The sequence below is a fragment of the Ovis aries genome, chromosome 2, assembly GCF_016772045.2.
Source record: "Ovis aries strain OAR_USU_Benz2616 breed Rambouillet chromosome 2, ARS-UI_Ramb_v3.0, whole genome shotgun sequence".
In the NCBI taxonomy this organism is placed as follows: Eukaryota; Metazoa; Chordata; class Mammalia; order Artiodactyla; family Bovidae; genus Ovis; species Ovis aries.
The window spans coordinates 106,604,158-106,627,308 of NC_056055.1; the positions used below are offsets into that span (position 1 = coordinate 106,604,158).

The 23,151-nt window shown below is 38.8% G+C and overlaps 1 long non-coding RNA gene across 1 annotated transcript in view; it reads left to right on the forward strand.

Annotated features, from left to right (window-relative positions):
- The window catches only part of LOC121818674 (uncharacterized), a 47,488-nt gene that overhangs the window by 20,699 nt on the left and 3,638 nt on the right, over positions 1 to 23,151 (forward strand). Inside the window, exon 5 of the long non-coding RNA XR_009599569.1 lies at positions 2,182 to 2,283. This is a non-coding gene — a long non-coding RNA (uncharacterized LOC121818674). The remainder of the gene's footprint in view (positions 1 to 2,181; positions 2,284 to 23,151) is intronic.

Here is a 23,151-nt window from a genome sequence, read left to right on the forward strand (position 1 = left end):
GAGAAATATCACTAGGCCCTCATAATTCAAACCCGTTAAAAAAGTAAAAATGTTTCTGTTTTAAATCATATTAAAATGATTAAGTTTTAAAATAATCAGTATTAAAATATCTGCATTAACTAAGTGTGATTCCAATTAAATTATTATTAAATTTACAGTTAGTACCTGACATGGAAGCAAAATTTCATGTCTATATGACACAAAAGTTACTTAAAGCTAAACAGCTGATAATCATGGGACTTACTGTATTTTCCTAGAAGCAGAAAGTCATCATGTTGACTGTATTATTTTCTTATTATGTATATTTTTCTGATCATTAAACACAGATGCTTTGTAAGGAACAGTATTTTATGAATTAATATATATCATTGGTAAAAGGTGAAAGCTATTATCGACTTTCAGTCTATTTAATAGTTGGGAACAATTGTAAAAGTGTATTATCATTTTGAATTTTGATCATGAGCCTGTTGATTGCTATTTAAAAAAAAAAGAAACTAAGCCTTTCTGCCTGCTACAATTCTTCCATCGGAAGACAGGGCTGTGAAAATCTGCAATAGGCTTCTATGTGACTTGATGAATAGCAAGAGAGCTTAGTGGAAATGTTGAAGTCCTTCATGATTAAAAAGCAAAGCTTTAATGTAGTTTTTGTTTACCATGTCATAAGTGCAGCGTTGCAAGTTATTGCCAAAGAGTCATTGGAACAGGCATCAGTGAGGCAATGTCAGCCAGCCGATGCTTTGAAAATGATTCAGTTCCTCTAGCCTTATGACTAAAATAATATCCAGTGGCTCCAGCCCCAAGCCTGGTTAATGCATCTGTCCAGAACACATAATTACTCGGTCATAACATTCCCCCGGCCACCAGCCAACAAACCAATCAGCATTTCTTCCTAACTTACCAGAATTTTTGCTGTGTCAAACTGTTTGATCTCTAGGTAGTAAAAATGCAAAAAATGGAAGGACACTGCACTGGAAGGTTTTAATTTAGAATAGTTTCTCATGGAAATTAAATTTGAAGAGAAACATGTTTTTGTTGTCATGACTGAAGTTGAGATGTTAATTTGGTGTCCCTTTGCAAATGGCATCATTTATTTTTTCATCAGAAGCTCACATTTTTAATCATTTTAGTGAGGAAATATTTTAACAACAAAAGAACAGCAAATATATCTCCAGTGACTATTACATGATTTTATTTCCCAAACATTAACAAATATAGTGACAACCTTTTTTGGTTAACAGTAATATTGTATGTATGTACATGTGTATATATCACGTACATGCCTATATTTATGTACATGTGTATATGTAGAATTCTTGATATCACCTTCAAAGATATTAATTCATAAAATACTGTGTGAGCATAATCTAGGTTTTATTTTTTTGCAAGCTCATTATGTTTGGATAACTGTTAATTCTTAAAATTATTCTGAGGGGGAGGGATAAATTAGGAGATTGGGACTGACATGTACCTACTACAATATAAATACAAAATAGATAACTAATAAAAACCTGCTGTAAACACAGGTAGTTCTACTCAACACTGTAATGATCTATGTGGGGAAAGATTCTAAAAACAAAAAAAGAATGGATATATGTATATGTATAACTGAATCACTTTGCGGTACATCTCAAAACTAATACAATATTGTAAATCAACTTTTCTCCAATAAAAATTTAAAAATAAATGAAGTAGAATTTTAAGAAAACTATTCTAGATTGAATGACATTATTCCTCCCTGTTTCCCACAGTCTCACCTATAAATGCTTTAAAATGGATTTAAAAAATCATTTTTTATGAGGTGAAGATTAACTGAGATGTAAAGTTTGAGTTTCGTTATATGGAATAAATAGGTTAAAGTCACCAGAAGAAGTGAGGAAGAACATTCCACATAGAGGGGAAAGCATGTAGGCAGAAGCTTAAGAGTGAAAGAAAATGACACGCCCAGGAAAGTAGCAGAAAGTTGGTCTTTCTGGAGCGCAAAGACAAGCGGGAGGGTGATGGGGGATGAGGTTGACATGGTAACCTCAGGTTGTGAAGGACCTTAATATGCAAAGAAGAAGCACAGATCTTAGGACTCCTAATTTGAAGAAATGACATTGGACTACTTCAGTGGGTTAATTTGTGGGCACATGAAAATATTTTCTCAATTACTTCTCTCCCCTCAACTTCTTCCTGTATCAGGCTTAGATGGTGATGTGCATATTGGATCATATTCCTGGCTTCCTGTCTGCTATGAATTGAAAGACGCGCAGAACTATTACACTTTGTTCCCACAAACAGTTGGTAAGATTTCTGTAGCATCGTTTCTTTTTCTCAGCACACACTGACCTCCAAGCGAACAGGGTCTGGAATGAAGATTAAAAAAAAATAATAATAATGTCAGGGAACCAAACTGCCTTTCAAATAGCTGATTCCTGAGCACTCTGTGAGGAAAGCACATTCGGTGTCCTTCCTAAGTCACAAGAGGAGATTTGTGTATTTACATAATACACATATTCCCACATATATTCACGGAGGGCCATCTGTCTGCTTTCTGTGCGCTAGGCTGTATTATCACAGGCTTGTGTGTGCACACTCACCATCACAGTTTATGGGCTGGTCTTCATTTCTCCTTTCACTTCCCATGTGCTGTTCACATGTCAAAACCTTGATGTATTTACCAAGAAACTGTAATAAATAAGAAACACGAACCATCCCTAAGTCATAACCGCTTTCCTTTTTCAGTGATTGGATGTCATATAATTCCAGAGGCGATGGGAGCTTCCTTCCGTGTTGATACGGTGAACTGCCCCCAGGCAGGGCGATTCCAGGGAGACATAGTGCTGAGGCTGCCGCTACCATTGCAAATCTTCACGTTCCTATCCAGCTACATCCTCACGAGCAGATCTGACTTGTAAACGATTCTTGTTTGAAGAACAGATGTAGCTCTCGAAGTGATGAATAAATTTAAGAAATGACTTTATCTTAGAGGAGAGAAGTCATAGTATTCATGAATTGCTATGTCTCTGCTATGAATATAAACTCCCTACAGGGACTTCGGAGAGTAGATACAGGAAACTTTCCATTTTGAAGGAACAGAATTCATGCTCTAAGGCAGCATTACCCAATAAAAACACCATGAGAGCCATATATGTCATTTTGAAATTTGTAGCAGTTTGTCACATTAGAATAAGCAAAAAGAAAGTGAAATTTCAATAACATTGTATTTAATCAAATGGATACATATTATACCAATATTTAATCATTGTAAATATTAATAGAATATTTGTATTTGAAAAAATTAAGTTCTCTAAATTCTTACAGTCTATCTCAATTTAGACTAGCCATCTGTGGCAACTGGCTGCTATATTAGCAGTGTACTCAAGAGAGAGAGGGCCTCCCTGGTGGCTTAGTGGTCAAGAATCTGCCTGATAATGCAGGAGATGAGGGTTCCACCCGTGGGTGGGGAAGATCCTCTGGAAAGGAAATGCAACCCACTCCAGGATTCTTGCCTGGGAAATTCTGAAGACAGAGGAAGCTGGCGGGCGACAGTCCATGGGGTTGTAAAAGAGTCAAGACACAACTTAGTGACTGCTATTGCTAAGTCGCTTCAGTCGTGTCCGACTGTGCGACCCCACAGACGGCAGCCCACCAGGCTCTGCCGTCCCTGGGATCCTCCAGGCAAGAACACTGGAGTGGGTTGCCATTTCCTTCTCCAATGCATGAAAGTGGAAAGTGAAAGTGAAGTCGCTCAAGTCGTGTCCGAATCTTCACGATCCCATGGACTGCAGCCCACCAGGCTCCTCCGTCCATGGCATTTTCCAGGCAAGAGTACTGGAGTGGGGTGCCATTGCCTTCTCCGAACTTAGGGACTAAACAACAAATGAGAGAACAGAATTCATGATCACGTGTGTCGGCCTAGAGGCACATATGAAACTGATGTACGCCTCTAGGTTTTAGTCCTTAGAGAGCAACATCATAAAAACATTCATCAGATGCTAAATTCATTTAGATTTACCTACATAATTTTTGTGTTTTAGTCTTTATTTCTTCTTGAATTTCTGACTGTCCCTCCGATAAATTGTAGTCAGCCTGGAAAATAGTTTAAATATAAGTCTGCTGAAGATAAATTTTCTCAGTTTTTGTTTTCTGAAAAATGTCCTAATTTCATCTTTATTTTTGGAAGGTATTTTTGCTATGCATATAATTCTAATTTAAACTATAATTTTATCTAAATACTTTATAGCTGTATGGATTTTTTGTTTGCTTTTTTGTTTTTGCTTATACTGTTTCTGTTGAGAGGCAGTTGTCAGTCTAATTGTTGTTTCTTTTTTCTTTTAACTGCTTTTAAGATTTTCTCTTGGATTGATTCTCAGCATCAGCTTTATCATTATGTGAACAGATACCAATTTTTTTCTTTTTTTAGCTATTTCTACTTGAGATTTGTGTGGCTTTTTGAATACATGGTGTGGTTTATTCCATTAGTTTTCAAACATTCTCAGTCATTTTCTCTTTAAATATAACTGCTGTTCCATTCTCTTTCTGCTCTTATTTGGGACTTCCATTTTATTTATATTAAGCTTTTATACTATATCCCTTTATAATTCTTATTTTCTTTTTCATATTTTCATTCTTAATTTCTCCATGCTTTATTCTGAACATTTTGTTCTGACCTATGCCTCAGTTCACTAATTCTCTCTTTAATATTTTTAATTTACTATAAAACCTTCTCAATGAAAATTCTTTGTTCATTTTACAATCTCATTGTAATTGTTTTGTTGTTGTTTTGGAATTCTATCCTTTAAAAAAACTTGATTTTTAGTTTCTGCTAAAATTTGAAGTCTTAATCTTTTATGCCCTTGTACACAATAAGCTTAACTCCAAATTTGGAGTTCCTGTGGGTCTGCTTCTATTGTTTGTTTTTGCTATTTTTCAGTAGTGACATTTTTCTGTGCCTGCTCACTGCCTCACCCCTGCCACAATATTTATTATTAGACTGCTTTAAACATTTTCTGGAAAAGGGGATACTGTTGTGATTTCCAGAGAGGATTTACCTTTCCCTCTATCAGGTACCTGGTGAGGGGGGAATCATCTGAATCCCGTTTCACTTATTGAGATGTTTTAAGGTGAGCTCTGGGTCCTGCGAGTGCTACATCCCACACCTCACTCTTAACTTATATTTCGTCTTTATCCTTATCACCTGAAGGTGCATTCCTTCCAACCAAAAGGGAAGGGTTTCAACTGGGAACTCCCATTGACAGGCTGTGGACTGTTTCTATTTTCTTTGTCAAAAGCACTTGCCATGCTCTCATCCTTCCTCTTTCAAATTAAGGGGAAAAAATGTGAAGAGTGGTCAGAGCTGGACTCAATTTTCTGCTTCCCTTTTATACCTCAAGATGCTGAAGCAGTAACACTTCACGAACATGCTAGCTCTCCTAGGCCTTAAAATCAGGTGTTTTGAATATTTGATCCAGTTGTTTCAGTACATGGCAGAGAACCACTTTAAATAATCTAGTCTACCACTTTCCCTTTAATTCATTGTGCTATAAAAGATGTTATTTATGTCTATTTTATGGTCAAACTTTCCTTGATACAGTGGCAACTTTGGTTGAAACTGGTTCAACAGATTGAAGCAGAAACATATCTTCCTGGTTTTCTCTCCTACTTTCCTACTTTTCCTTCCATTCAGATTTTCTCAAATTTTTAAATTTAAATTTTTTACTTATTTTTCTTATTTTGTTCTTGCAATATAGTTGAATCACATTGCTGCACAGCAGAAATTAACACAACATTGTAAATACACACACACACACACACACACACACATATATATATATATATAGGGCTTCCCTGATAGCTCAGTTGGTAAATAATCTGCCTGCAATGGAGGAGACCCCGACTTGATTCTTGGGTCAGGAAGATCCCCTGGAGAAGGGATAAGCTACCCACTCCAGTATTCTTGGGCTTCCCTTGTGGCTCAGCTGGTAAAGAATCCGCCTGAACACAGGAGACTTGGGTTTGATCCCTGGGTTGGGAAGATCCCCTGGAGAAGGGAATGGCTACCCACTCCAATATTCTGGCCTGGAGATTATAGCAGTCTGTGAGGTCTTACATATATATATACACACACACATATACTTTAAGAAATTCCTTTCCATTATGGTTTATCCTAGGATTTTTTTTAACATTTGTATTTTTTCCAAAGTGTTTATTTATTTATTTGGCTGCATTGGATCTTAGTTGCATCCATCATGTGGGATCTTTCATTTTGGCACACTGGTTCAGTAGCCCTGAGGCCTGTGGGATTTGACCTACCCACTCAGGGGTCAAACCTGCATCCCCTGCATTGCAAGGTGGATCCTTAACCACTGGACCACCAAGGAAGTCTCTATTATGGGATATCAAATATAATTCCCTGTTCTATACAGTAGGATCTTGCTATTTATCCATCCTATATATAATAATTTGCATCTGCTAACCCCAACCTCCTACTCCATCCTTCCCCACCCTTCCATTCAAACTTAACCAGAATATACTTCAAAGTTTTCCTATCATTTTACAGTTTCTTTGAGGTAAAGTAGATATTTTTCAGTTATATGAGGTACTTTCAAATAGTTCTGGCATGCATCTTAGGATCCTAGTATCTCACTAAAATATATGTCAACTATTAACTTGTATGGAAGGCTTACCTTTGTCTGTTGTTCTGTTGCTCAGTCACGTACGATCTCGTGGACTACAGCACACCAAGCTCTTTTGTCCTCCACTATCTCCAGGAGTTTTCTCAAATTCATGTCCCTTGAGTCCTTTGTCTACATTTGATTTAATTGGAACAATTTTTAGCGTCACTGTTGAAAACAGTAATCTGCAAAGTTTTTGTTCTTTGCGTGTAGCATGTTTCCTAGCTGTGCTGCTATAGGCAGTTTCAGCTAATTTGGTTTTGGTTTGTGTTTGACTTTTTGCTGCTCTGCTCTTTCACAGGCTGGAGAATGAAGTGGCATTTGAAGAGGCTGAAGATCAATTACAGTAGCAGAGTTTCTTGGAGTCTAATAGGGATAGTCATATATAGTTCACTTGTGAGTGTTTTGGGTATTCAGAGTAAGTTGATATGTTTCCTTCTCCAAGGGATCTTCCCTGGCCCAGGGATCAAACTCATGGCTCCTGCCGTGTCTCCTGAATTGCAGACAGATTCTTTATTACTCAGCTACCATGGAAGCTATAAGTGTCTGCTGGAGATATGTCGTGAAAATGAGCAACCAGCTCATGGTGAAGCTGCATCCTGCATTATTTGCAGTTGATCTTCCCACGCCTGCCTTTCTGGATTGCTCTCTTCAACAAACATCAGCACATCTGTTTTGCCTGGAGCTCTGTTTCCAGGAAACTGGGCTAAGGTAGGGTGTGTCAACAACACCATGAATATTTATGATTGTGATATTGCTAACTTAGTAGATTCTTGGTAAACACGTGCAGAATATTTATTAAAGACTTACGCTGACCAGAAGAGATTTTAATTAAGATGTTTAGCCAGTTGAAGTCTAAAATGATAGTGATAGAAAACATTTAATGAGTATTTACTCTTTGCCAGATACTATGACAAACGCTTTGTAAATGTTCTTTCTTTTGGCTTTCCCAACTGGTGGACACTATATACTATTAACCCAGTTTTTACATATAAAGAAAGTGAAGCTCCTAGTGGTTACACAACTTTCCTGAGATCATGAGGCAGTGTCAGAACTGGATCTAAATTATACAATTACAGAATTTATCTTCTTGAACACAAATTATACGGCCTATCCAAAGTTTTACTTTTGTTCGTATACTTCTACTTCTTTTTGTTGGTCAAGTTATTGGAAAGTTTAAAAAATCTATTCCATCTCACTTATTGGACAGCTGAGAGATATCTAAAAGTGATAAATGTTGGTATCACAGTTGAAAAATTAGACATCTATTAATCAGGTTAAGTATCACAATCAGCAAACTGATGTTTTTTCTGAGGGGAAAAACATGTGAACGCAAGTGGAGGGTTAAAAGAAATTCCTCGTTCAATATCGTAATCATCCCAAGAAGTGCTGTATTATTTCATCAGATTATCTAGGAAATCCAACTTGGTTTTCCCCTCAAGTCATCTTATTGAAACAGATAATTTTTTCGAAGTATAAGCAAATTTAAAAAATAAGTTATTTTTTGAAGCTATGAAAGCAGTACAGTCAGATGACTTTATTTTGTATTTTTCCTTTAGTTAGAAATATGATTAAAAATAACATTATATTTAACTAAATGCCTATAATTCAGGAAATGGATGATAGTTAAGTTATAAGTAGCAAATACTCTCGGGGTCCATTTGTCTTGAAAATAGATTCTAAGTAGGTAGACATGCCTTTCAGTAGGAAGTCTGACAAATCTAGTATTTTCATAATTAAATTATAACATTCAACAAATACCTATCTTGTGCCTACTAACTGTTAGGCACTATTTTATTTGCTAGGAATTTGGAAACAAAAAAGATTAAAAAATCCCTTCCCTCATGAAGCCTACATGCTAGTAAGGGAAATAAACAATAAACAAAAGTATTTTTTTCAGATTTCAGATTGGGAAAATTACTGCAAGAAATCAGAAATCAGTGTGAGATGACAGCCTTTGATTAGGTGGTGGTGGTAGTGGTGGGAACCAGCTGTTTTAGCCGAGGGGCTCATTTTTAAAGAGTCCAGATTCTCAGGTACAGAACTTTATCGATGAGGAGGAGCTGAAGATTTACTTGGACTTTTGCAGGTGTGGATCATCATGGATTCTCAGAGGCAGGAAGGCCTTTATGGTCTATCCCCTTCCTGTTGTAGACCACACTGAAAAGAGGAAATTCCAGTTGATTGCACCCTAGTTTACACAGATTGTCAGTGTAAATGACAATGCTGGCCTAGTTTTCAGTCAAGTATTTTTTTAGCAATCTTTTATTATTGCTGTTTCTCCATGAATAAGAGAGAATGATACAATTCCAGATATTCACAAAGCCACTTTTAATCTTATACTGCTCATGTCTTTATTCCAACTTCTCAGTCTTTCCCTGTCACTTTAAAATTGCAACTGCCTCCATGTTAGGGCTCCCTTGGAGAACTATCACCCTGTGCTATGTGGCCTGTGTAGGTTCCACTTGGAGATCTCGGACGTTTGCAAACAAAACTTCCTTTCCATGCACCACTGGGAGAGATGCATACTTATTGTGTAAAAGTCAGGCATTAACTTGCTTCTCTCCTCTCCAAATGGTAAGCTGCATTATCAGGGTGATCATACGTAAACTTTAAGGGTTTGAAGAAACATCACTAGTAGATTATGTTGCCATCAGAAGACAGTGAAAGTCTCTCTAAACAAGATGACCCTTTCTTGAAAGGTATCCTGGAGGGATAACCTACTTATTATGTGCACCTTGAGGGAAGTTATCTCAACCTTAGGAATCATCCATTTAGAAAAGGTGGTATGGAAATAGTTAGCTAACTAACTCTCATTAAAGTGATCAGTGATGAAGGTTCTCAGGCCAGCCTCAACTTGATGATCTGGTGGTTATGCTCTCAACCTCCTGTTTGTATCTGAATCAATACCTTGGGTGAACTGGAGAGATCAATATAAAACCTTCGGAGAAAGTCACCTGTCTTTCCTGGGTATGTCTTGATGTTTTATGGGATTTGTTGCATTTTGTTGGTGATATAATGAAATGCTGTAGTGCAATAAAATGTTGGTAATATAGAAAAATGCCTTAATAAAGAAAGAGAATTTGGGAATTGCCTGGCTGTTCAGTGGTTAGAACTCCACACTTCCAATGCAGGGGTCCTGGATTTGCTACCTGGTGTGAGAATCCTGTAAGCACCTTCCCCCCCCCCCAAAAAAAAAACAGGATAAGCGGCATCCTGAGGATGTATGAGGATGCAGTAGGTGGTGAGCACAAAGCAGGAAGCAGCTACTCCTATTAGGAGCGGACCTCATTGAGAAGAGAGTCCCACAAGGGCTCATCTCCTTTTCCTCTGTGTCATATTCCTTAGGGAGTTCACCCACTTTAACTTCCATGACCAGCACCTCTAGGTTGGCCATCTCCCAATCTATGCATCTCGTGCTGTCTCTCCTCGAGGTGGTGCTATTGCTGATTAGTCGCTAAGTCATGTCAGACTCTTTTGCTACCCCATGTACTGTAGCCTGTAAGTCTCCTCTGTCAATGGGACTTCTCAGGAAAGAATACTAGAGTGGTTTGCCATTTCCATTTTCACCCAGGGATCTTTCCAACCCAGAGACCAAACCCACATCTCCTACGTTCCTGGTGGATTCTTTACCACTGAGTCACCAGGGCTTCCCCCCTTGAGATGTAGTCCTGCTTAAATCTTAGCATTCTTCATTGCTTAAACAGAGTTTTGGGTATCATCTACTTTGTGCCAAGATTGCAAAAGTGGTGCAATGATGAATAAGTCAAGGCCCTCAAATTCAGTGTTGTAGGATATACCCTGATTAGCAGCATCATTTCAGTGTCACCGGAAAGGGCTTTTAATAGCAACATGGGAGGACTATGAATGGCGAGGGAACTCAGTCTGGGGATGGAGTGAAGGAAGAATTCCCAGAGAAGGTGACCCCTGACTTGAGACTGAGCAATAATAGGGGTGAAAAGGGCCAAAAGGGGGTGTCTTATGGTCCTATGACCAAATGTCATGACTTTTTAATTCCATCTCAGTTGGATAGTACCAGTCCTTTCTTCTATCCTCATCTCCAACCCAATAACACTCTATTTATAATTTCTTTCCTTTCATAAGAGGAACATCTTATTCTACAATGTACCATAGTCATCACTGTACTTCTCTCTACCAGACTGTAATGGCGGGTCTATGACTTACTCATATTTGTATTCACCACATATGCAAATTGTGGCTTGTTTTTGAAAAAACAAAACAAATCCTACAATGAAATAGGCAAATGAACTAAATGGAAAGTGAAAAATTATCATGTACTTTTGATTTGTTTGTGTCAAGGTCCAAATGTACTGAAATGCAAGGAATCTTATTTAATGCAGACAAGAGTGTAAGTGAAACATTAGAGTTAGAATCCTAAGCAAAGACTTTTCCATTTTCTCATCTCTCAGTTCAGTCTCCTCAGATATCCCATCACCACAGAGTAGAAAGACACTCTTATTTTTTGCTGAATCCTTGACTGTTCCATGGGTCTGCCTCTGTGACAACTGCTTTTATGTGATCTGGCAGTTGAAAATTGTAAGTTAGGTTTCTTTAGGTCAGAATGCTGTCTAGGATAATTTGCATGGAAATCACTGTGATTATACAGCTTGATTTCAACTGAAAAATTCCATGTCATGTAACAGTTATTGCTATTCATATAGAGAGCATGAAAGTAATTCCATGCTGGCTTTAAAATATTTAGATGTGAAAATTATTTTAAAAGGCATATTTTATATGAATAAGAATCTGTATAGAATGAAAACATTAAAAACAACCAACAACTATTAGTCACCAGCCAGAAACCCCTATGTATCACTTTCTCCCCCACCCCAACCCTAACCCCCCTCTAAAACACGTGCAATACTGTGGAGCACTGTTGAGTTGCAGTGACTTTTTCCAAAAAAATTATTTATTTATTTTTTTACTGCACTGAATCTTTGTTGCTATGAGCAGACTTTCTCTAGTTGCAGCAAGCAAGGGCTGCTCTCTAGCTATGATGCTCGGACTTCTCACTGTAGTGGCTTCTCTTGTGGCTCGGGGGTTCTAGGGGGCGTGGGGATCAGTACTTACAGTGCTCAGGCTTAGTTGTTCTGTGTCTGTGGAATCTTCCAGGACCAGAGATTGAACCCATGTCCCTTTCATTAGTAGCCAGATTCTTAACCACTGAGCCAACAGGGAAGTCCTGCAGTGACATATTAACTCCTGGGACTTATCCATCTCCTGGACAGCCTTCCCCTTGGCCTGCCTGGATATATGTCAGGGTTCTTTACCTTCAGCACTTCAGAGTTCACATGACCCAGAGACTTTTCCTACTGTACAGGCAGAATCTTGGGAGTCTATATGTCAAAGTTATACATTGTGCTGAACTTCAGTTCAGCTCAGTCACTCAGTCGTGTCCGACTCTTTGCGACCCCATGAATCGCAGCACACTAGGCCTGCTTGTCCAGCACCAACTCCGGGAGTTCACCCAAACTCATGTCCATAGAGTCAGTGATGCCATCCAGCCATCTCATCCTCTGTCATTCCCTTCTCCTCCTGCCCCCAATCCTTCCCAGCATCAGGGTCTTTTCCAATGAGTCAACTCTTCGCATGAGGTGGTCAAAGTATTGGAGCCTCAGCCTCAGCATCAGTCCTTCCAATGAACACCCAGGACTGATCTCCTTTAGGATGGACTGATAGGATCTCCCTGCAGTCCAAGGGACTCTCAAGAGTCTTCTCCAACACCACAGTTCAAAGGCATCAATTCTTTGGTGCTTAGCTTTCTTCACAGTCCAACTCTCATATCCATACATGATTACTGGAAAAACCATAGCCTTGACTAGATGAACCTTTGTTAGCAAAGTAATGTCTCTGCTTTTGAATGTGCTATCTAGGTTGGTCATAACTTTCCTTCCAAGGAGCAAGTATCTTTTAATTTCATGGCTGCAATCACCATCTGCAGTGATTTTGGAGCCCAGAAAAATAAAGTCTGACTTGTTTCCATTGTTTCCCCATCTATTTGCCATGAAGTGATGGGACCAGATGCCATGATCTTAGTTTTCTGAATGTTGAGCTTTAAGCCAACTTTTTAACTCTCCTCTTTCAGTTTCATCAAGAGGCTTTTTATAGTTCTTCTTCATTTTCTGCCATAAGGGTAGTGTCATCTGCATATCTGAGGTTATTGATATTTCTCCCAGAAATCTTGATTCCAGCTTGTGCTTCTTCCAGCCCAGTATTTTTCAAGATGTACTCTGCATATAAGTTAAATAAGCAAGGTGACAATATACAGCCTTGACCTACTCCTTTCCCAATTTGAAACCCGTCTGTTGTTCCATGTCCAGTTCTAACTATTGCTTCCTGACCTGCATATAGGTTTCTCAAGAGGCAGGTCAGGTGGCCTGGTACTCCCATCTCTCTCAGAATTTTCCACAGTTTACTGTGATCCAAACAGTCAAAAGCTTTGGCATAGTCAATAAAGCAGAAATAGATGTTTTTCTGGAACTCTCTTGCTTTTTTCCATGATCCAGTGGATGTTGGCAATTTGATCTCTGGTTCCTCCAACTTTTCTAAAACCAGCTTGAACATCTGGAAGTCCACCATTCACGTATTGCTAAAGCCTGGCTTGGAGAATTTTGAGCATTACTTTACTAGCATGTGAGATAAGTGTAAATGTGTGGTAGTTTGAGCATTCTTTGGCATTGCCTTTCTTTGGGATTGGAATGAAAACTGACCTTTTCCAATCCTGTGGTCACTGCTGAGTTTTCCAAGTTTGCTGGCATATAGAGTGCAGCACTTTCACAGCATCATCTTTCAGGATTTGAAATAGCTCTACTGGAATTCCATCACCTCCACTAGCTTTGTTGGTAGTGATGCTTTCTAAGACCCACTTAACTTCACATTCTAGGATGTCTGGCTCTAGGTGAGTGATCACACCATCGTGATTATCTGGGTCATGCAGATCTTTTTTGTATAGTTTTGTGTATTCTTGCCACCTCTTCTTAATATCTTCTGCTTCTGTTAGGTCCATACCATTTCTGTCCTTTATTGAGCCCATCTTTGCATGAAATGTTCCCTTGGCATCTTAATTTTCTTGAAGAGATCTCTAGTGTTTCCCATTCTGTTGTTTTCTTCTATTTCTTTGCATTGATTGTTGAGGAAGGCTTTCCTCATCTCTCCTTGCTATTCTTTGGAACTCTGCATTCTGATGCTTATATCTTTCCTTTTCTCCTTTGCTTTTCGCCTCTCTTCTTTTCACAGCTATTTGTAGGGCCTCCCCAGACAGCCATTTTGCTTTTTTGCATTTCTTTTCCATGGGGATGGTCTTGATTCCTGCCTCCTCATGAACCTCCATCCATAGTTCATAAGGCACTCTATCTATCAGATCTAGTCCCTTAAATCTATTTCTCACTTCCGTTGTATAATCATAAGGGATTTGCTTTAGGTCATACCTGAATAGTCTAGCAGTTTTCCCTACTTTCTTCAATTTAAGTCTGAATTTGGCAATAAGCAGTTCATGATCTGAGCCACAGTCAGCTCCCAGTCTTGTTTTTGTTGACTGTATAGAGCTTCTCCATCTTTGGCTGCAAAGAATATAATCAACCTGATTTTGGTGTTGACCATCTGGTGATGTCCATGTGTAGAGTCTTCTCTTGTGTTGTTGGAAGAGGGTGTTTGCTATGACCAGTGCGTTCTCTTGGCAAAACTCTGTTAGTCTTTCCCCTGCTTCATTCCATATTCCAAGGCCAAATTTGCCTGTTACTCCAGGTGTTTCTTGACTTCCTGCTTTTGCACTCCAGTCCCCTATAATGAAAAGGACATCTTTGGGTGTTAGTTCTGAAAGGTCTTGTAGGTCTTCATAGAACTGTTCAAGTTCAGCTTCTTCAGTGTTACTGGTTGGGGCATAGGCTTGGATTACCATGATATTGAATGGTTTGTCTTGGAAATGAACCGAGATCATTCTGTCGTTTTTGAGATTGCCTCCAAGTACTGCATTTTGGACTGTTTTGTTGACCATGATGGCTACTCCATTTCTTCTAAGGGATTCCTGCCCGCAGTAGTAGATATAATGGTCATCTGAGTTAAATTCACCCATTCCAGTCCATTTTAGTTCGCTGATTCCTAGAATGCTGACATTCACTCTTGCCATCTCTTGTTTGACCACTGCCTATTTGCCTTGATTCATGGACCTGACATTCCAGGTTCCTATGCAATATTGCTCTTTACAGCATCAGACCTTGCTTCTATCACCAGTCACATCCACAGCTGGGTATTGTTTTTGCTTTGGCTCCATCCCTTCATTCTTTCTGGAGTTATTTCTCCCTGATCTCCAGTGGCATATTGGGCACTTACTCACCTGGGGAGTTCCTCTTTCAGTATCCTATCATTTTGCCTTTTCATACTGTTCATGAGGTTCTCAAGGCAAGAATACTGAAGTGGTTTGCCATTCCCTTCTCCAGTGGACCACATTCTGTCAGACCTCTCCACCATGACCTGCCCATCTTAGGTGGCCCCACTTGGCATGGCTTAGTTTCATTAAGTTAGATAAGGCTATGGTCCGAGTATGATTAGATTGACTAGTTTTCTGTGATCATGGTTTCAATGTATCTGCCCTCTGATGCCCTCTCTCAACACCTATGGTCTTACTTGGGTTTCTCTTACCTTGGATGTGGGGTATCTCTTCACGCCTCTCAAGCAAAGCCCAGCTGCTGCTCCTTACCTTGGACAAGGTCACCTCTCCTGACCTTGAACATGGAGTAGCTCCTCTAGGCCCTCCTGCGCCTGCACAGCCACCGCTCCTTGGACGTAGGGTTGCTCCTCTCTGCCGCTGCCCCTGACCTCAGATGTGGGATAGCTCATCTCGGCCGCTCCGGTGCGGTCGCAGCCTGGTGCTCTCAGTAGCTGCCCTGACCTATTTGATGAACTTTAAAAAAGTAAAGAAAGAAGCTTGTAATAATTTCTGTGACAACTTTGGTTTTCAGAAATTCATGTTATTTTGTGCCTTAAGTAAAATTCTCGATTCTTTTTTTTTCTTTTTTTTAAATTTAAATTTGTTTATTTTTTTATGGAGGCTAATTACTTTACAATATTGTATTAGTTTTGCCATACATCAACATGATCTTGAAGTGATTAAAAGCATTTTGAATTCCTTGGTGTTATCACCATGAAGTACCAGCCAGTACAGAGATCAGAAAGGTTTCTAGAGGGTGAAATTGTCTTTCATCAGAAAATCAAAGTAATGTCCAGGATCTTTGACTTCGGACAGAGTTATATTTGAATCTCCAGTAGGCTATGCACTAGTGGAGAACTTTGGACAAGACACTTCACTTCACTAAGCCTTAGTGTTCTCATCTGAGAAATGGGAGTGTTAATGGGACCAGCTTCATAAGGCTGTTTTGAAGATGATATAACTATGATGCTGCTTAAAAAAATCTAGACTTTCCATTCTGAAGTACTTATGGATGAAATCATATGAAGTTTAGGACTTACTTCAAAATAATGCCGACATGAGGAAATGGGTAGGGGTATAGAAATAACTAGATTGGCCATGACTTTTTGATTGTAGAGAATGGGTTATGAGGTACATAGGAACTCATTATGTCATTTTATTTTTGTATATTATTGAAAATTTTCACAATAAAAAATTTAAAATGAAAAAAATAATGCAAGTAAAGCTGTTAGCAGTGTTTGGCACATAGTATATACTAAAAAAATATATGTCAACTAATTATTATAATGATAATCTTCACAGAGTAATAGTTAACATCACGGACATGGTGAAATATTGATGTAAGGATGTCATTTTTTAAAATGAATGGTTCTAATTACAAGTTATATTTTTTAACAGTTCAGTTCAGTTGCTCAGTTGTGTTCTACTCTTTGTGACTCCATGAATCGCAGCATGCCAGGCTTCCCTGTCCATCACCAACTCTGGAGTTTACTCAAACTCATGTTCTATATATGATTTTTTTTTTCTGTTTTAATTGAATAGAATATAACTGTTTTATTATTTATCACAAATAAAGGACCTACTAGTAACTATTTTTTTCATCTTTTCATATCCAAGTCATTATAATGAGTAAAAAGGAAAAAGATTACACAATTTCTGAATGTTTTGACATGATATCAACACTTGCAAAATTTTAAGCAAATTAAGAACTATTTCTATTTGTTTAGTTAATAAAAAAGAAATCCAATAATCATATAAGTTTTAGCAGAACAACAAAGATGTCATAACTTGTAAACAAAAATATTTAAATCAACCCTCTTTCATTAAGCCTGTTTTTTCTGGTTCTTTTGGGACTAGGGGCAGCCCTCTGCCCACAGCAGGACCTACTTTGCACATGAGACTTTTCCATATGCAGGACAGGTTTTGTGCTCCATCTCAGGATAGCCATGGAGCTCTCCAACTCACTGGAATGAATGACTGCTGAAAAGCATGCCTCCTGCCATGGTGGGATTTCCTGACACATAGTAGATTTCTCATTCTCTAAGACCGAACCTGAATGTAAAACACATACTTCCTGTAGAATCTCACTAATTCCTCTTTTGGGGGATTTTTCACTTATGCTCACGGTCTGAAAGTCAAGCAAATCTCTAATGCCCATGTCCTGCAATGGTCCTGCTTTTTTCAAGGACTTCTGGAAATAATTATCTTTGCACTTCAAAGATGAAAGCTTTGTTAAATATGTGAGACAGCAAGCAGATGTGGCAGGGCAGATCACACTGCACATCGTCTTGTGTCACAGCTGTACAGCTGATGGAGAGCTTGCCTGAAACGGTGTCATTTAGAGACGCAAAAGAAAATGGTTGTTTGGAGGAAGAAGATTAACATCCCTTGTACTACATGATTCAGCAATGAAACCCAGAATAGATGCATCCAAATGATTTTTTTCTCAAAAATTCATATAATTAAAGCATGGACACAAAATAAAATAGATCATAGACAGTAAGTACATAGAACACTTTCTTTGTTAGTATCCATAAACATATAATAATAAATTCTTTAATAACAAATCTTTGTGCCATTAATTTTCTGTTGTTGTTGTTCTGTATTTTATTTCTTATTGTGTGTGTGCCATTAGTTTTATAAAGAGTAGCATGTAGCCATTTTATGCACATTTACTCTCATGATCAGATTATTTTATTTTTATTATCAAACCTATGACATGAGAGTTTTAAGCTTTTGCTTTTTATTTTAAAAAATGATTTAATATATATATATATTTATTCTAAAAGTGATTTAAATATATATATCCTTTTACTCTAAAAAATGATCTAAATATATATATACTTTGCTCTATATTTATAAAAAGTTGTGTGTTGTGTGTTAGTCGGTCAGTCGTGTACAACTCTTTTTGACCGCATGGACTGTAGCCCACAGGCTCCTCTGTCTATGGGATTCTCCAGGCGAGGATACTGGGGTGGATAGTCATGCCCTCCTCCATCCAGGGGATCTTCCCAACCCAAGGATCGAACCCAGGTCTCCCGCATTGCAGGCGGATTTTTTTATTGTCTGAGTCACCAGGGCTGAATAGGATACTCATGAAAGGCTCACTGTAGAGGTCATGGTGGCCTGAGACTTGTTGGGGGTTTGCAGAATAGATCTTTATGATAGTCCCTTGGGGGATGGGTCATTCAGAGTTTCTCCAGGACCCAGGGCTTCCCTGGTGGCTCAGAGGGTAAAGCCTCTGCCTGCAATGCAGGAGATCTGGGCTCAATCCCTGTGTGGGGAAGAGCCCCTGGAGAAGGAAATGGCAACCCACTCCAGTATTCTTGCCTGGAAAACCCTATGGATGGGGAAGCCTGGTGGGCTACAGTCCATGGAGTTGCAAAGAGTTGGATGCAACTTCAGTTTTACTTTACTTTCAATTTGGCTGCAGCACATCACATGTGGGATTATATTTCCCTGACTGGGGATCAAACTTGGGTCCAAACAGTGAAAGAGTTGAGTCCTAAGCAGTGGACACCAGGGAATTCCCTAAAAATATTTTTTTTTAATGTGATGAAGAGTAAAAAAGTATTCCACATGTGCCACCTCTCATGTCACAAAGCACACATCAAACTTGAATTCATCATTCCCTGATAGATGCTATGAAATGAAATGAAACGGGGGTTGTGAGGTAAAAATCTGAAAGAAACTAAGGGGCTCTGAGGTAAAATTTAACATAAAGAAGAGGATTCTGAGGTCAAATCTGACAGAAACTAGAGAGATATGAGTAAAATCTGACAGAAACTAGAGAGATCTGATGTAAAATCTGACAGGAACCATGGAGTTCTGAGGCAAAAATCTGACAGAAACTTGAGCATTGTTAGGGATTAGGGAGTCTTGTAAATTCTGACAGAACCTAGAAGGTTGAGGTAAAATCTGAGACAGCTAGGATGTTCTGAGGTAGAGTCTGACAGAAATTGAGGGATTCTGAAGTAATATCTGACAGAAACTGAGATGCTCTGAAGTAAAATCTGACAGAACCTAGGACATTCTGAGGAAAAATCTGACAGAAACTTAAGGGTTCTGAGGTAAAATGTGACAGAAACTAGAGAGTTCTGAGATAAATATGACAAACTAGAGGTCTGTGAGGTAAAATATGACAGAACCTAGAAGGTTCTGAGGTAAAATCTGACAGAACTTAGGATGTTCTGAGGCAATTTCTGACAGAACATAGGATGTTCTGAGGTAACATTTTATAGAAACTAGAGGATTCTTCAGTAAAATCTGACAAAACTGGAGCATTTTGAGGTAAAATCTGACGGAAACTCGGGTTCCTGAGGTAAACTGACAGAAACTTGAAAGTTCTGAGGTAAAATCTGACAGTACCTAGGACTCTCTGAGGAAAAATCTGACAGAAACTTGAGGGTTCTGAGATAAAATCTGAAAGAAAGAAGGGGGTTCTGAGTTAAAATCTGGCAGAAACTAGATGGCTCTGCAGTAAAATGATAGAACATAGGGGTTTCTGAGGCAAAAACTGATGGAAATAGGGGGTTCTGAGATAAAATCTGACAGAAAGAAGGCAGTATACTGAGGTAAAATCTGACAGGACCAAGAGAGTTCTGAAGTACAGAAACTAGGGAGTTGTGAGGTAAAATCTGACAGAAACTAGGGGTTTCTGAAGTAAAAGCTGACAGAATCTATGGGGTTCTGAGGTAAATCTAACAGAATCTAAAGGATTCTGAGATAAAATCAGACAGGAACTATGGGGTTCTGAGGTACAATCTTACAGAAAGAAGGGCATTCTGAGGTAAAATCTGACAGAAACAAGAAGGTTTTCAAGATAAAAACTGACAGAAATTTTAGCATTATGAGGTAAAATGTGATAGAAACTAGGGAGTTTTGAGGTAAATTCTGACAGAATCTAGTACCTTTTGAGATAAAATCTGACAGAACCTAGAGGGTTTGGGGTTAAAATACGACAGAACTTAGAGGGTTCTGAGGCAAATTCTGACAGAAGCTAGGAGGCAATGAGGTAAAATTTGACAGAAACTTGAGGTTTCTGAGGTAAAATCTGAGAGAATTAGGATATTCTGAGGTAAAATCTGGCAGAAATTGGGAGATTCTGAAGTAAAATATGACATAACCTGGGATGATCTCAGGTAAAATCTGACTGAACCTAGAGGTTTCTGAGGTAAAATCTGACAGAACCCAGCACATTTTAAAGTAAAACCTGATAGAACCTAGAGGGTTCTGAGGTAAAATCTGAAAGAAACCCAGGATTCTGAGATAAGATCTGACAGAAACCAGGAGATTCTAAGGTAAAATCTGACAGAAACTAATGCTTTCTGAGGTAATATCTGACAGAAACTAGGGCATTCTGAGGCAAAAACTGACAATCTAGGGGATTCTGAGGTAAAATCACATAGAAAGGGGAGTTCTGAGGTAAAATCTGACATAAGGAATGGATTCTGAGGTACAATCTGACAGAAACTAGGACATTCTGGGGTAAAATTTCACAGAAATTTAGGGATTCCGAGGTAAAATATGACAGAACCTAGGATCTTCTGAGGTAAAATCTGATAGACCTAGGGCAATTTAGGTAAAATGTGACAGAAAGAGGGGAGTCTACCTAGGAAGACCTGATGTAAACTTTGAGAGAAACTAGAGGGTTCCAAGATAATATCTGACAGAAACTAGGGGTTGTAGGAGGTTTTAGGTAAAATCTGACAGAAACTAAGGTATTTTCTGGTTTGATGAACTTTTGTTCAGTATTTAGTGGGCATTGCAAATTTAATGAAAAGGTCATCTCTGATCCCTGGGTGATTTTCATGATGGATCTTCAGAGGTTTCCTGGAAGCAGGACAGAGCTCCATCATAATGGAAGACATGTTCTAGGAGGCTTCTTGTAGTCGCAGGAAGACCCTTCAGCACATCCAGACACATATTCACTGCTTGTCTGTTCTCAAAAAAGGAAAGGCAAAAGAAAAGAGTCAGTCATCTCTGTGTGTGCTTGTTTGTGTCTATGAAAACTGAAGCATGCAAGCATCAACTTTCTCATATAACTGTGCTACCAAATAATAAATTTTTGAAAGTGTTTTTTTTCCCTTTGAATTCCATTTTCTTTAGTGACCTCAATAACCACCAGTGACCCCAAAACCACTAGACCACTAGAAAATAGGGAAAACCCTTAGACCATCCAGGTAAGACCAAAATCATATCCTTTATGATTATACAGTGGAAGTAACAAATAGATTCAAGGGACTAGATATGATAGAATGCATGAAGGACTATGGATGGAGGTTTGTGACATTGTATAGGAGGCAGTGATCAAGACCATCCCAAAGAAAAATAGATACAAAAAGGCAAAATGGCTGTCTGAGGATGCCTTAAAAATGGCTGAGAAAAGAAGAGAAGCAAAAGGCAAAGGAAAAAAGAAAAGATATATCCATCCAAATGCAGATTTCCAAAGAATAGCAAGGAGAGATAAGAAAGCCTTCCTCAGTGATCAATGCAAAGAAATAGAAGAAAACAATAGAATGGGAAAGACTAGAGATCTCTTCAAGAAAATTAGAGATACCAAGGGAACATTTCATGCAAAGATGGACACAATGAAGGATAAAAATGGTATGGACTTAATAGAAGCAGAAGATATTAAGAAGAGGTGGCAAGAATACACAGAAGAACTATGCAAAAAAGATCTTAATGACCCAGATAACCACAATGGTGTGACCACTCACTTAGAGGCACATATCTTGGACTGCAAAGTCAAGTGGGCCTTAGGAAGAATCACTACGAACAAAGCTAGTGGAGGTTGATGGAATTCCAGCTGAGCTATTTCAAATCCTAAAAGATGATGCTGTTAAAATGCTGCACTCAACATGTCAGCAAATTTGGAAAACTCAGCAGTGACCACAGGATTGGCAAAGGTCAGTTTTCATTCCATTTCCAAATAAAGCCTGTGCCAAAGAATGCTCAAACTACACACAATTGTACTCATCTCACAGGCTAGCAAAGTAATACTCAAAATACTCCAAGCTAGGCTTCAACAGTATGTGAATCAAGAACTTCCAGATGTTCACGTTGGGTTTAGAAGAGGCAGAGGAACCAGATATTAAATGGCCAAGATCTGTTGAATCATAGAAAAAGCAAGGGAGTTCCAGAAAAACATCCACTTCTGCTTCACTGACTATGCTGAAGCTGTTGACTGTGTGGATCACAACAAACTACAGAGAATTCCTAAAGAGATGGGTATACCAGACCACCTTAACTGCCTCCTCAGAAATCTGTATGCAGGTCAAGAAGCAACAGTTAGAGCCATATATGGAACAACAGACTGGTTCCAAATTGGTACAGGAGTATGTCAAGGCTGTATATTGTCACCCTGCTTATTTAACTTATATGCAGAGTACATCATGAGAAGCGCCAGGCTGGATGAAGTGCAAACTGGAATCAACATTGCTGGGAGAGATATCAATAACCTCAGACATGCAGATGACACCACCTTAATGGGAGAAAGCGAAGAACTAAAGAGCCTCTTGATGAAAATGAAAGAGGAGAGTGAAAAAGTTGGCTTAAAACTCACCATTCAAAAAACTAAGATCATGGCATCTGGACCCATCACTTCATGGCAAATAGATGGAGAAACGATGGAAACAGGGGAAGACTTTATTTTCTTGGGCTCCAAAATCACTGCAGATGGTGACTGCAGCCATGAAATTAAAAGATGCTTGCTACTTGGAAGAAAAGCTATGACCAACCTAGACAGCATATTAAAAAGCAGAGACATTACTTTGCCAACAAAGGTCTGTATAGTCAAAGTCATGGTTTTTCCAGTAGTCACATGTGGATGAGAGAGTTGGACCAACAGAAGGTTGGGCACTGAAGAATTGATGCTTTTGAGCTGTGGTGTTGGAGAAGACTCTTGAGAGTCCCTTGGACTGCAAGGAGATCAAACCAGTCCATCCTAAAGGAAATCATTCCTGAATATTCATTGGAAGGACTGATGCTGAAGCTGAAACTCCAGTAGTTTGGCCACCTGATGGGAAGACCTGACTCATTGGAAAAGAC